General features: G+C 41.7%; 1 protein-coding gene across 1 annotated transcript in view; it reads left to right on the forward strand.

Moving 5' to 3' along the window:
* Nucleotides 1-14,111, forward strand: part of LOC135539932 (homeobox protein cut-like 2) — a 124,884-nt gene that overhangs the window by 85,331 nt on the left and 25,442 nt on the right. The gene's annotated exons all lie outside the window — the stretch shown is intronic.

Here is a 14,111-nt window from a genome sequence, read left to right on the forward strand (position 1 = left end):
TTCGATTTGACTGCACATGCGCAGTACACAAGAGGACTGATGGGGGCCACTGTGTTAAGCTGCCACGCCTCCATCTTGGCATTCTCTCACCATTGTAAAAAATATTTTGGAAGCTATAGAAAAGCATTTATTAATGTCTACATTTGTTTCTGCCATGTTTATTCTATTACAGACAACTTAATTCATACTTTTAAATTATATTATGTGACCTAAACATACAAATCAAAAATGGAAGAAATTATAAATACTTTAGGGAAAATGTATAATAACAACAACAATAACAAAATACTTAAATACATGTAATTTTGTCCTTGAAACAGTGAAATCCGCAAAACACCAGTCTCAACATCAAGAGTGAAGAGGCGACTCAGATGTTGGCCTTCTAGGCAGAGTTCCTCTTTCCAGTGTCTGTGTTCTATTGCCCATCTTAATCTTCTCTTTTTTTTGGCCAGTCTGAGATAAGGCTTTTTCTTTGCAACTCTGCCTAGAAGGCCAGCATTCCTGGAGTTGCCTCTTCACTGTTGACGTTGAGACTGGTGTTTTGCGACTACTATTTAATGAAGCTGCCAGTTGAGGACTTGTGAGGCCTCTGTTTCTCAAACTAGACACTCTAATGTACTTGTTATCTTGCTCAGTTGTGCACCGGGGCCTCCCATTCCTCTTTCTATTCTGGTTATAGACAGTTTGCGCTGTTCTGTGAAGGGAGTAGTACACAGCGTTGTACGAGATCTTCAGTTTCTTGGCAATTTCTGGTTTGGAATAGGCTTAATTTCTCAGAACAAGAATAGACTGATGTTTTTCAGAAGAAAGGTATTTGTTTCTGGCCATTGAGCCTGTAATCGAACCCACAAATGCTGATGCTCCAGATACTCAACTAGTCTGAAGAAGGCCACTTTTATTGCTTCTTTAATCTGAACAACAGATTTCAGCTTTGCTAACATAATTACAAAAGGGTTTTCTAATGATCAATTAGCCTTTTAAAATGATAAACTTGGATAAGCTAACACAACGTGCCATTGGAACACAGGAGTGATGGTTGCTGATAATGGGCCTCTGTACGCCTGTGTAGATATTCCATTAAAAAATCATCCGTTTCCAGCTACAATAGGCATTTACAACATTAACAATGTCTACACTGTATTTCTGATCGATTTTGATATTTTAATGGACAAAAAAAGTGCTTTTCTTTAAAAAACCAGGACATTTCTAAGTGACCCCAAACTTTTGAACGGTAGTGTATGTTTAAACGGTTTCTCATGCTTGGAGTTTTCACAGATTTGGCAAAAATCGTGTGACATAAAACACTACCTTTCTTTCTTACATTTATGATACTGTTTGTCGTTGTACCATATACTAAGCATTTAACAATTTAATTGCACATTGAACTTGATCCTGTAAAATTCCTGGATATTGCTGTTGTACACTTTTTTTTTTGTATGGAGATTTCGGAATTGTACTGTACCTCCTTAACATTTCGTATCCTGTTCGGGGTGTGTACGGGAAATGAAGTCAGGTGCAGGAGAGCAGAGTGTAGTAAGCAGGCGCACCTTTATTCCGGTCCAAAAATGACAGCGCATAAAAACATATAAACGTGCCAAAAACACGGAACGTAACAAAAGTATGGCGCCTGACAATATCCACATAACAATAAACAATTACACACAAAGACATGGAGGGGAACAGAGGACTAAATACATGCAGTGTGATTATGGAAGAAATCCAGGTGTGTATGGAACAAGACAAAACAAATGGACATATGAGAAATGGAGCGGCAATGGCTAGAAAGCTGGTGACGTCAATCGCCGAACGCCGCCCGAACAAGGAGAGGTGCGGCGGATGTCGTGACATATCTTGCTATCTTATGGTGTGAAAACAGTTGTCATGGGCACACATCCAAAATAATTATGTGGTTGCAAAATCGAATACTTCTAACTGAAAGAGTAACTTTAACATGACTAATAAAACTAAAATGTATACTGTCATTAACGGGGTTCTTCAATAATCATGCATAATAGTTGTTTCATGCACCTTTATCTCGCTGTTTAGTTATGTGGGGACATTGTCACGCAACATCAGCTGATTCAGGAAAGGATTTTCTGAATGACAGTCAACTGATAAAGAGCTTGTGTGATGCTGCACAAGACTGAACAACAGCCAAAGTGCGGGAATTAATGTTTATCTCGAAGATTGACAGAACATTTTGGTGTCTAATGTTGTTAGAGCAGTCAAGTTAATTAATTAGCCTATGTCATGGACAACATTAAGTCAAGATTCCTGAGGTTAGATAACGGTCTGTGTACGTTTTGATCGTTTGCTTTCCAAGTTAAAGCGGCGCTATCGGGAACATGAAAACAGTTTGTTTATTTAAATTTTTATAGAAATATAAATATAAAAAAAATCTTGTTTTTTTTTCTTCAGTTTTTGCTATAAAACCCAAAACGACTTGATATTTCAACTTTCACATGTGGACGGGGTTAAATTTGGAATTCCTGTCATTGGTCAAGTGCACAGCCAACACTTCATGTCCTTTCACTTCATGTCCTTTCAAAGTAGGAGTTCACTCTTCTATCTCTATTCTATGAATCTATTAAAGTATCGGTGTGTGGGTAAAATCCCTGGGGAAGCCAAGCCAGGCAAAAATGTGCTAGGATAATTGTGTTGTTTGCTGTATAACCTATTAGTTCATATGCTCTGACACCATGATATATAAGCCTAAGGCCGAGACAATAAGAAGATACAGTGGCAGAATAAATTCAAACACACCTTTGTCTCATCAGAAAACCTGAGAGTATCATCCACAAAACATACCGCATGTACCAAACAGTTACATGACCTACAGCATGGTCAAGCAAGTTCATGTTTCTGACCTTTTCGGACTACTAAACAACTATTGATTTAGAACCACAGAGAATTACCGCCAGTCGCAAAGAAAACAGGCGCTGCCTCCACTATTCCAGCACCATTTCAACTTCAACATTTCAGCATCATCTAATCACCTCTGCTCAGTCCTAATGCAGTGACAACTAAAATATATCAAAAAACGATTTAGTCAAATAAACATTAGCTAAATATGATGTGGCTGTCCATGCTATCCGAATGATTTCTGTGTGCGTGCAAGTAGAAAGACCTGACTCGCCCTACTTGTAGAGAAACACCAGTACCATCCTCCTCTTTCATGTTGCCTAGATGGTTTATGACTGTCATACAGTACAAGCTTTTAGATTTGATTGTCCTAGGTTACCTGGCTAAAATGCTTGCTCACTAGCCTAACTTCCTTTCATGGGCAACAATGTGGCAGGCCAGCTAGTAGCTAGATGTAGTACGTTTAATGTTAACATGTTGAACTTCCATCCTCTCGTGCCTCCCGAGTGCATTTCTGTGCTAGAAGCATCACTACAGACCCGGGTTCCCAGGCTGTGTCGCAGCAAGCCGCGACCGGGAGACCCATGCGGCGACACACAATTGGCCCAGCATCGTCCGGGTTAGGGGAGGGTTTGGCCAGCTGGGATGTCCTTGTGCCGATGTCCTTGGGCCGGGCGCATGTATGCTAACTTCGGTCACCAGTTGTACGGTGTTTCCTCTGACACATTGGTGTGACTGGCTTCCGGGTTACGGGTTGTGTTTCAGAGGCTGTATGACTCTCAACCTTCGCCTCTCCGAGTCGGTACGGGAGTTGCAGCGATGGACAAGACTGTAACTACCAATTGGATATAATGAAAGGGGGGTAAGAAGTACAAAAAAGAAAGAAAAGAAGGTCCATCCTCTCAGTCCAGGGGCACAATGTCTGATCAAAATCACCGTTATAATCATTAGCCAGTATGGAGAATTAAATCACTGTTATAATCATTAGCCAGTATGGAGAATTGAATCACCGTTATAATCATTAGCCAGTATGGAGAATTAAATCACCGTTATAATCATTAGCCAGTATGGAGAATGAAGTAAAACCACAAGTCCAAACCCTATCTCCATCCATGGCTAATTTAGGAATGCACGATTTTAGCTAGCCACCGGAGGACAATGACACAACGAGATGTGTTGTTAATGTTTAGCTTCTAATGTGATGTGATTGGTTTGAAGCCAAATCCAAACTAACTTCCTTTTGACACTTTTTTTTGGTGCACCAGGACCATTCACAGCTGAGCTCACTCAGTTGGCTATTATTTTATAAAACAAATGATCAAGGGGAGGCCAAATGCTCGCTGGCTTCCCTTGCATTCAATGCTACAGGCAACAACAATGTCATACTCTTTTTGATCAGACAGAATCTGATAAATGGGCTACACATACTGAGACAGAGGGGCGCTGTTTCATTCGCTCGGATGCTTTCTCCGGTGAGATACTGTACATTCAAGAACATTTATGAAACACAGAGAGATGAAAGAGACACTTTATTTGGGGAAGCCTGGCTAACCCAAGGCACCCATGAATACACACCACAGATCTATTATCTATTAATTAATATATTAATAGCTGCACATACCGTGCCACAATGCCAAGATAAAGTATTATTTCTCAAATGTTTGCATAAGATTTAGTGTGTATTGACTTATTAATAAACTGTAAATTGTTAGCAGACTGACATATCCTAGCTACCTACACTACCGGTCAAAAGTTTAAGAACACCTACTCATTCAAGAGTTTTTCTTTATTTTTAGCATTCCTGGTGAAGCTGGTTAAGAGAATGTGCAAAGCTGTCATTGGGTCTTCACCATGTGTCATCGAAATGTACAGCTGTGTGTCATCTGCATAGCAGTGAAAGTTAATGTGATGTTTCCAAATGACATCACAAAGAGGTATATATATATATATATATATATAAGAAAATATATAGTGAAAACAATAGTGGTCCTAAAATAGAACCTTGAGGAACACCAAAATGTACAGTTGCTTTATCAGAGGATAAACCATCCACAGAGACAAACTGGTATCTTTTCAACAGATAAGATCTAAACCAGGCCTGAACTTGTCCGTGTAGACCAATTTGGGTTTCCAATCTCTCCAAAAGAAGGTGGTGATCGATGGTATCAAAAGCAACACTAAGGTCTAGGAGCACGAGGACAGATGCATGAATTAACTCAAAGTGAATGAAATAGATGTTTTATTTTTAAAAGCCCAACAGTGAACAGTCTTGTCAGGAAGGGAGTTCCAAATGTGTGGCACGTGGCAGGAAAAGGTACGGTTTGTTTGGAGCTGGGTCCTGGGTGCATTAAGCAGTTTGGCATGGCTTATGAATTATGTTATACATATGTGATTTAATGTGGGCATGGAAGGAGAGTGCACGGAATATCAAACCCAGGTTGGTGATGACTGAGGAGAGATGGCAGGGCGGATGCTGCAGGAGTTGCCTCGGGCTTGCTGCTGTTGAGTTGGATGAAGTTGTTCTGCATCCAAGAGGTTAACCTCTTCCAGACAGTTGGACAAAGTTGACAGAGCAGATGTTGAGGGGCTAGGGGTTGTTTCTGGACAGGACATAGGTATTATGATAGCCCAGTATGGCACTTTCTAGAAATTTTCATTTTTTTAGACACACACACACACAATGCTTGAAGAGTTTACCAATTGTAATGATTTCATTATTGGTTATTATTATTGTCAAGGATTTTGCATTGTTTGTCTGCCAATCAATGTTTTAGGGACCACCCGCCATAATTCTTTACTTGATTCTACATGCTGTGCGCACTCAGTTCGCAAATTACTTTCAGAGGTGCTAAGTACTCTCGACCAACAAACGCTATTGGTGTGTCTGAGCCTTAACAGTACGTGTGTGTGTGTGTGTGTGTGTGTGTGTGTGTGTGTGTGTGTGTGTGTGTGCGCGCAAGTGTTAAACTTCAAGAACATTGATAAGAGGGAGTAGGCCTACTTCAACAATGGGAACATTAATAGCTGTGTGTTACAGTAACTTGTTGTGTTATTTATGGGTATAATGCAATTAAAAACATTCTGATACAGATTAAATATCCTGTAACATCATAAGACAGTAGCTCTTATCTATGTTTTAGAGTCGGTGTTCTCTGTGGTTTCCAAGACTGTGTGGGGCCACTTCAAAACCTGAGTGCTGGTCCTTGAGAGTTGCATTGCTGAGGAGAGCCGATCCTTGTGGGGATAGACTGGTGATTGCAGCGGGCCAATTAAAAGCCAACTGTAGCTTGTCTTAATGTGGAACGGAGGCCTGATGTGACCAGCAGGGGAAGTGAGAGAGAAAGAGAAGGCGCGAAGGATGGAGAGAAAGACTGTGTTTATTCTGTTGTTGTTTGGTGCCGGGGAAAACTATACAGTATTGCTCTTTGTTGCAGGAGACGAGAGGAAAACACAGTCCAATCTCCAGCTAGATCAGAGGAACACTCATGGCAAGAGTAGAGAATGCTGTTTACAGATTTAATGAATTCAAGATAAAAGTGGATGTCGGAGAAATAGCAACTTACTTTTAAAGGTCTCCATTTTTCATTGAAGTCTCCTGCTTGATATTGTACCACACACTTTGAATTTAGTTATTTTCTTGATAAGAAATGGATGTCTTTTAAGATGTATTCAGTTTGATTTCCTGACCTACACTTTCACGTATCAAGAGCTGAATGAAGGACCCAGGATGGTTTTAGGGGCTATATTTTGTCATAAACACATTTCTATCAAAAGCAGACTGAACCAACAGTGGTAATGTAAGGCAAGGAGGACAACACAGGCATCGACAAGACAGTGTACTCATAAACCATGTGGCGGTTAAACTGTATCGGAACCCTTGTAGCTAGGATAAGGATGGAATTGAACATTTACTTTTACTTGCACGCGCATACACACACACACACACACACACACACACACGCATGCATACTCACTTTCTAATCAATTCCTATTTTCTGTTCATTTGACCAATGTGATGTAATTTGTAAACATATATGACATTGAAGTGGACATCCAATCCCAACAATCAGTTTTTTTTGATTGTCCGGGTTGGGGGTTGAGCCTTGTCTAAAAGTGTGGGCCTCTCTGGCTACATCAGGTGTCCTTGGATTAGCAAATCCAGACACTCATCACCATCTGATTTTACCTAGACCTGCGCTAGCATTAGCATCTAGGAGACTTTCCCTCATCGGAGGCTCTAGTCTTAGCTCTCATACTGTGTGTCACTGCAGGTGTGTGCATGGATGATTTCTCCTGGGCTTACTACACAGAAGGAGTTAATATTGGAGTTGTTTTTTTGCACTGCAGTAAAAGCAAAAACTGCTGATTTTATTATTTGCCTTCTAATCCCATAATGCTATACCAATAATTGTCGTTAACTGCTAATTGCTAAAAGTCTCAATCTGTTAATTATTATCCTTCAGATATTCTTTACCTCTGTCTGATTCCAAACAGGAGTCACAACAACAAGTAGGGTATTTGTGTATCGGCCCCCTCACAGAATATGCCATCTGTGACTGTGAGGTGGGCCTGCGGTATCCAACGCCTGTTTATCATTGTGCATCTCACTGGCCTGTCCAAGGTCACCCCCTCTTCCCAGAATGGATTGCTCCAGGTACACCAGAGGACAGTCAGTTGGCTGTGGTTCCCACTTTATCTCCCTCCTCCCCTATAAACACAACAATGTGCTGCTTTCCCACCAGTCTCCAAACAAATGCTCCAGCTCATGTATTTTTAATATTCTGACAGACGCAATTATTCTTTACACGCCGTGCTCGTTAATCTTAATGCCGTTATTACTATTCATTGCCAGGCATTTTTTTCTCTCGCTCCTCATATTTCAATTGAAAGGATCCTTGCATGCTGGTCGGTCTGCTGACACTCAAAGGCCATTGGTCCAATGAGAGCAGCCGACAGCAGAGTTAATGAATGCAGAAGGAGAGCCGGGGAGGGGGACAAGGGCAGCACCTCAATATGTGACCTGTGGATCCATTTAGCAGTGACGTTTGGTGTCAGGTATCAGTTATCCACAAAAACGATGAACATGTTATGATGCTGTTTTCAATTTCACAATTCAAATGAATGTTATAGACAGAGGAAATACTATACACTGTGTGTCACCAATCTCTCTCTCTCTCCTCTATCTCTCTCTCCTGTGAACACACACATATCCACGGGCAGACATACAGACACTAACATACACATCACTCTGCTCTTTCGGCTGATGTCAACAGAAATCCTCTATACTAATGGCTCATTCTTCATATTTTGTTATGATTTGGCTTTTGTTTTTACTGTAAAGTCAGCAAGTGTATCAATTCCCAGCTGCTAAACAAGATAGCTATCATTATATTTGATGTGTCTGGACTCAGCTTCACTTGACATTGACATTTGTGGTGTGTTTACATATATTTTAGAGGCTACTTATACAGGAAATTGGTATAAAACCCATATAAACTGTATTTATGATAATATAACAATATTTTAGGTTGACAATAATTATATGATACAATACAATTTTGATACAGAGTATCACATGCCTTTGTTTTATTTCCCTACATAAGTAAAATGAGGATAATGGCTCTACTGTCATTCATTCCAATTCGACTGGTTTGGATTTCTCCCTGAACAATATGGCTGCCATTTTCACTTCATTCTGGAACTTCGAGGATTTATGGCATAGCCCCTCTAGTAATTTAATAAGATCTCTGTGGTCCTAACTCCATCCAGATAGGATATGAACACATCATGAAGTTAGCTAGCTTTAGTGGTACCACCCAGAGTGATGCAGAGCGGTGTTGTTTCCTGTGACAAAGAAATACATGTAGCACGACAATGTGACTATGGCAACCTGGACCGGTATCATGAACAGTTCTACAGGGCGTGCTCTATGAGGCAACTCCACTACATCCTATGCATTTTATGGGGAACAGTATATGTTTTTGTCTATGGTCTGAGCAATGAGAACACCTTGAAAATATTATACAAATAATAAAACTATTATTGGGTCTCCAAGCCCAACTGTCACACACCAGAATCATAATGTCTTGCATTTTAAGACTCATATCAGGCCTGGAAAAATACTTGTATACAATGCTTCATTGTTTCTATTTTCACCTCCATACCTTTTGATCAGTGTAAATAAACTAGTTCTCCAACACAGAATGTGGAAAACAGTGACAGTTTCCATGACTGCATTGGCTCTCCAGAGCTATACCTCTCTCCCGGTCTCTCCCGGTCTCTCCTGGTCTCTCCTGGTCTCTCCCGGTCTCTCCTGGTCTCTTCTGGTCTCTCCTGGTCTCTTCTCGTCTCTCCTGGTCTCTCCTGATCTCCCCTCAACTCTCCTGGTCTCTCCTCTCCTCATCTCCCCTCAACTCTCCTGGTCTCTCCTCATCTCTCCTGATCTCTCCTCATCTCTATCCCTCACTCTCCCTCCTGTGTGAGTGTCTCTGACTCTGAGATGGCGTTTGAACCTTGCTGTTTGTACCTGTCACTGTGAGAAGAGGAGCGGGCCTTGTCGCCAGGAGCGTAGCCCTGAGACTGGCGCTCCAGGTGTTTGCTCTGCCTCCCCTCTCTTTACTCACACTCCTCCCTCAGGATCACCCATCCCTCTCTCTCTCTCGCTCTACCTCCATCTCTCCTGAATAACACAGTACCTTTCATCTGAGCAGGGAGCTCACTTACTGTGTGTGAAGAGGTGCTGATCTGAATGCACTCGTATGTTTGTGTGTGTGCGCGCCTGCGTGTGTTTGTGTGTTTTATGTTTGTTGGGCCCTTGGCAGGGCTGAGATCTGCATCTGCTGAAACGTTGGGCCAACAGTGCTTGCTAGTGGTGACAAAATACTACTGCATGGTACAGGTTCAAGGACCAGGTACAACTACTGTATACACACAATTCCATCATGGCTTTGTGACTTCATTGCACAGTGAACATTCATGTATTGAAGTCTCCTTGGCCCGTGAGATTGTAAGTGCAGTACATATTTCAGTCTGTTAGTTATTTCCTTTGGCTCCAAGGTTGTAAGAACAGAGCGTTATTGACTGTTGCGTTGACCCTATTCTATTAAAATAGCATTACTTTCCCCTTGTATCTCTCTATATACGTTGGCAGACACCTGAGAGAGAGAGAGAGAGGCTTATGGACGCCTGTAAGGTATTGAGGGGATTTGTATAATAAATGTGCTGCTGAGTACATTCCATAGAAAATTAGGGAACTCAGAGAGCTATGTGTGTGCCATGTTTGTGGCGGTTTCAAAAATGAAAGCTCCTTTGGGCGGGACAAGATTCTGCACAAGTGATTAATAAGAGCAGTAATAAACAAAGGCCCAGGAGATGTTTGAGGTGCTTAATAATCCATTATGTTCATAAAAGAGCTGGGCCTCTCCAATGGATCCCCGTGGAGCAGAGACCCCAGAGGGACCGGTAGAGTGTGTGCTCAGAACAGAGAGGAAGTGTGTGTGTGTGTGTGTGTGTGTGTGTGTGTGTGTGTGTGTGTGTGTGTGTGTGTGTGTGGAGGGAGAGATACACTACATTACCAAAAGTATATGGACACCTGCTCGTCAAACATCTCATTCCAAAATCATTAATTCATATGGATTTGGTCCACCCTTTTCTGCTATAATAGCCTCCACTCTTCTGGGAAGGCTTTCCACTAGATTTTTGCAACATTAATGTGGGGACTTCCATTCAGCCACGAGCATTAGTGAGGTTGGGCACTGATGTTGGGCGATTAGGCCTGGCTCGCAGTCGGCCTTCCAATTCATCCCAAAGGTGTTTGACGGGGTTGAGATCAGGGTTTTGTGCAGGCCAGTCAAGTTCTTCCACACTGATATCGACAAACCATTTCTGTATGGACCTAGCTTTGTGCACGGGGGAATTGTCATGTTGAAACAGGAAAGGGCCTTCCCCAAACTGTTGCCACAAAGTTGGAAGCACATAATCATCTATAATGTCATTGTATGCTGTAGTGTTAAGACTTACCTTCACTGGAACTAAGGGGCCTAACCCGAACCATGAAAAACAGCCCCAGACCATTATTCCTCCTCCACCCAACTTTACAGTTGGCGCTATGCATTCAGACAGGTAGGGTTCAATGGTGGCGAGCTTTACACCACCCCAGCCAATGTTTGGTATTGCACATGGTGATCTTAGGCTTGTGTTGTGGCTGCTCGGCCATGGAAACCCATTTCATGAAGCTCCCGACGAACAGTTGACGTCGCTTCCAGAGGCATTTTGGAACTCGGTAGTGAGTGTTGCTTCAGAGCTATGTCCCATTTTGTGAGCTTGTGTGGCCTACCACTTCATGGCTGAACCATTGTTGCTCCTAGATGTTTCCACTTCACAATAACAGCACTTGCAGTTGACCGGGGCAGCTCTAGCAGGGCAGAAATATGACCAACTGACTTGTTGGGAAGGTGGCATCCTGTGACGGTGCCACGTTGAAAGTCACTGAGCTCTTCATTAAGGCCATTCTACTGCCAATGTTTGTTTATGGAGATTGCATGGCTGTGTGCTTGATTTTATACACCTGTCCACAACGGGTGTGGCTGAAATAGCCTAATCCACTAATTTGAAGGGGTGTCCACATTCTGCTGTATATATAGTGTATATGGTAGATCTGTATACAAAATGAACCCAGTCAAAGAGGAGAGCAGCAGGGGTACTCTGAGGGACCAGGGTGTAGCTCTGAAAGATGGGCAATCATTTGGGGGAGAGTCAAAGAAGACTGCTGATAATGAAAGAGAACAGGGCTACTAATTGAAGATGCTAATATGCAGTGCTGGATATTCCTTTAAGAGAAAATCTCTAACCGTAAATCTTTTCTAAAAAAGGAATATTGAATACTTGAATGGAATTTGTCCACGTACTTTTGTATATATAGTCTATATAATGGTAAGACTGACACTCAAGCTCTGAAGTCTACATGACTTCAGTTGTTCATTGCTTATTAGTTTTGTAATGCAGAAAGAAAACATGAATGCTTACTCTAGTTTTTTATTTATGTATATTTCTAAGAGTGTCTTTTGACATTGTTGTAGAGACACTAGTTATTGATGTAATGCCATCTATGTCCTTCAGTCTGCCAGACAAAGGCATGTGTGGAACACATACAGCAGAGCATGTTAAAGAGTGTCTCTTTCAGCTTGTCTGTCAGTGAAAGACTCTTCTTTCGCCATTACTCTTTCTGTTTCTTTATCTTTCACTCTCTTCTTCACATCAAGACGTCAAGGGACAAACGTTTGTTCTGCTCTCTGAATATCAGGTGTGTAGTATTGAAAAGACAGCACAGAAACATACTGATTTTACTGTAGTATTAGGATTTTTGTATTTCTTTCATAGGCTTGTCAAAGTTAATATTTTGTTAAATGGTTTTATTGTAGCTACAAAAATCAATATAATCTAGGTTGAAACAAGGATAGACATTAAATAATTGTACCTTGTGAGTGCAAGTGACTGCAGCTGTTAAAAGAATAGATGACTTTGTAAAGACTATTAGACTTGAGCTGCTTTGGATGGAAACTCCCGTACTCTAAGTTTGTTATTTTTTAGTTTAATTTTAAAAAGCTAACCTTTTTCAAAGGTAGTCATTTTGATGATGCACTTTGTCTTTGAAGGTTGAACTAAGGACTAACAGTTCAGTCAACCTAGTTTCGATCCATGACAGTGTTACGGTTTGTTGCAACAGCAGAAAATTATGTTTTTGGACCTTGAAGACCACTTGGAGAAAAACAAAAAACAAAAACAAGACTGTTTTGAATGAAAATAAAAAAACCTTGAAGCACAGCCTTATAAATTAATTTGTTCGTGTTGTATGATGGGAACACAGCTGGCCTCATTAACACACGCACAACACATAATTATAGAGTTTTTTTCCTCTCTCCAGCCAGCCAGTGCTTGGCTAATGGGCTTGCTGGGTTAATTATGTCAGAGCGTAATTACACAGGGCCCAGGGAGACGTAGTGGTGCACCCCGCTGAGCCCACACCGCCTAATGATGGTGTATCGCTGACAGGGCCAAGACGGACCGCCCCAACACACCTGCTTGTCTTGGCTCACGCCACCCTCGTCCACTCCTACGCACCACCACGCCCACCCAAACACATGTTTGGGACCTGTCTGTCCCACCAGACACAGTTTCTATGTGGACAAAAACACAGTGGGCCCTGGCCAAGCCTGTTCTATATCCAACTTCATAGGAACAACCATAGGAGTTAGCTATCCAGCACAAACAGATCTGTGGTGACCAGGCTAGCCCTGGCCTGTCAAGGAGCAACACCCAGCACCCAGAGAGCTCCCCCCTGCTGTGGAATGAGCAATAGCAGAGTAACACCAGACCAGTGGCTGCTAGGAACCAGCCATGGAAGCCCTTTATTTCATCTGTAACGCTGATGCAAACTCTGCTCACAGTGTAAACAATGTAGATGATGAGACCACACACACATAGATTCTATGATAGCTTACACAATAACACCAAACCAGGTAGAACTTTTTAAAGAATTGTGGCGAAGTACAAATGATGCCAGGATCCTGAATGCCATCTTGTCTTTGCTGGTATACTGCGAGGACAGCAGGCGTGTGTGTGTCCAGAATGACCTCTGAACCTCCTCATAAAATTCTGTTCTTCAACACCTTCTCCCAGTCACTGTGATTCATGTGGTAATGAACCATGTTTCACTGAAGAATATGATGTATTAATGTGCTACGATTTATGACCCTCAATGAGGTGCTGTTATGCTATCTGTTATCATGACCTCAGGGCAGATGTCCAATCAACCATAATTAAGATAAGGGCTGAATTAAAACATTTACTGTAGTTGCATAGATAACGATATGACTGACTTCTGTACATAATGGTGGGTCGGCCATGGTTCACTTCATGATTGGGTTTAAGTAATTCTAGGTATAATGGCAGGATAGTGTACTCCATTAAATGATTTAATATTCCTTTTTTTGTAAAGATTTACAGTTAGAGATTTGCTCTTAAAGGAATATCCAGCACTGCATATTAGCAACTTCAATTAGTAGCCCTGTTCTCTTTCATTATCAGCAGTCTTCTTTGACTCTCCCCCAAATTATTGCCCATCTTTCAGAGCTACATCCTGGTCCCTCAGAGTACCCCTGCTGCTCTCCTCTTTGACTGGGTTCATTTTGTATACAGATCTACCATATACACTATATATGCAGCAGAATGTGGACACTCCTTCAAATTAG

Source organism: Oncorhynchus masou, chromosome 1 (genome assembly GCF_036934945.1).
Source record: "Oncorhynchus masou masou isolate Uvic2021 chromosome 1, UVic_Omas_1.1, whole genome shotgun sequence".
In the NCBI taxonomy this organism is placed as follows: domain Eukaryota; kingdom Metazoa; phylum Chordata; class Actinopteri; order Salmoniformes; family Salmonidae; genus Oncorhynchus; species Oncorhynchus masou.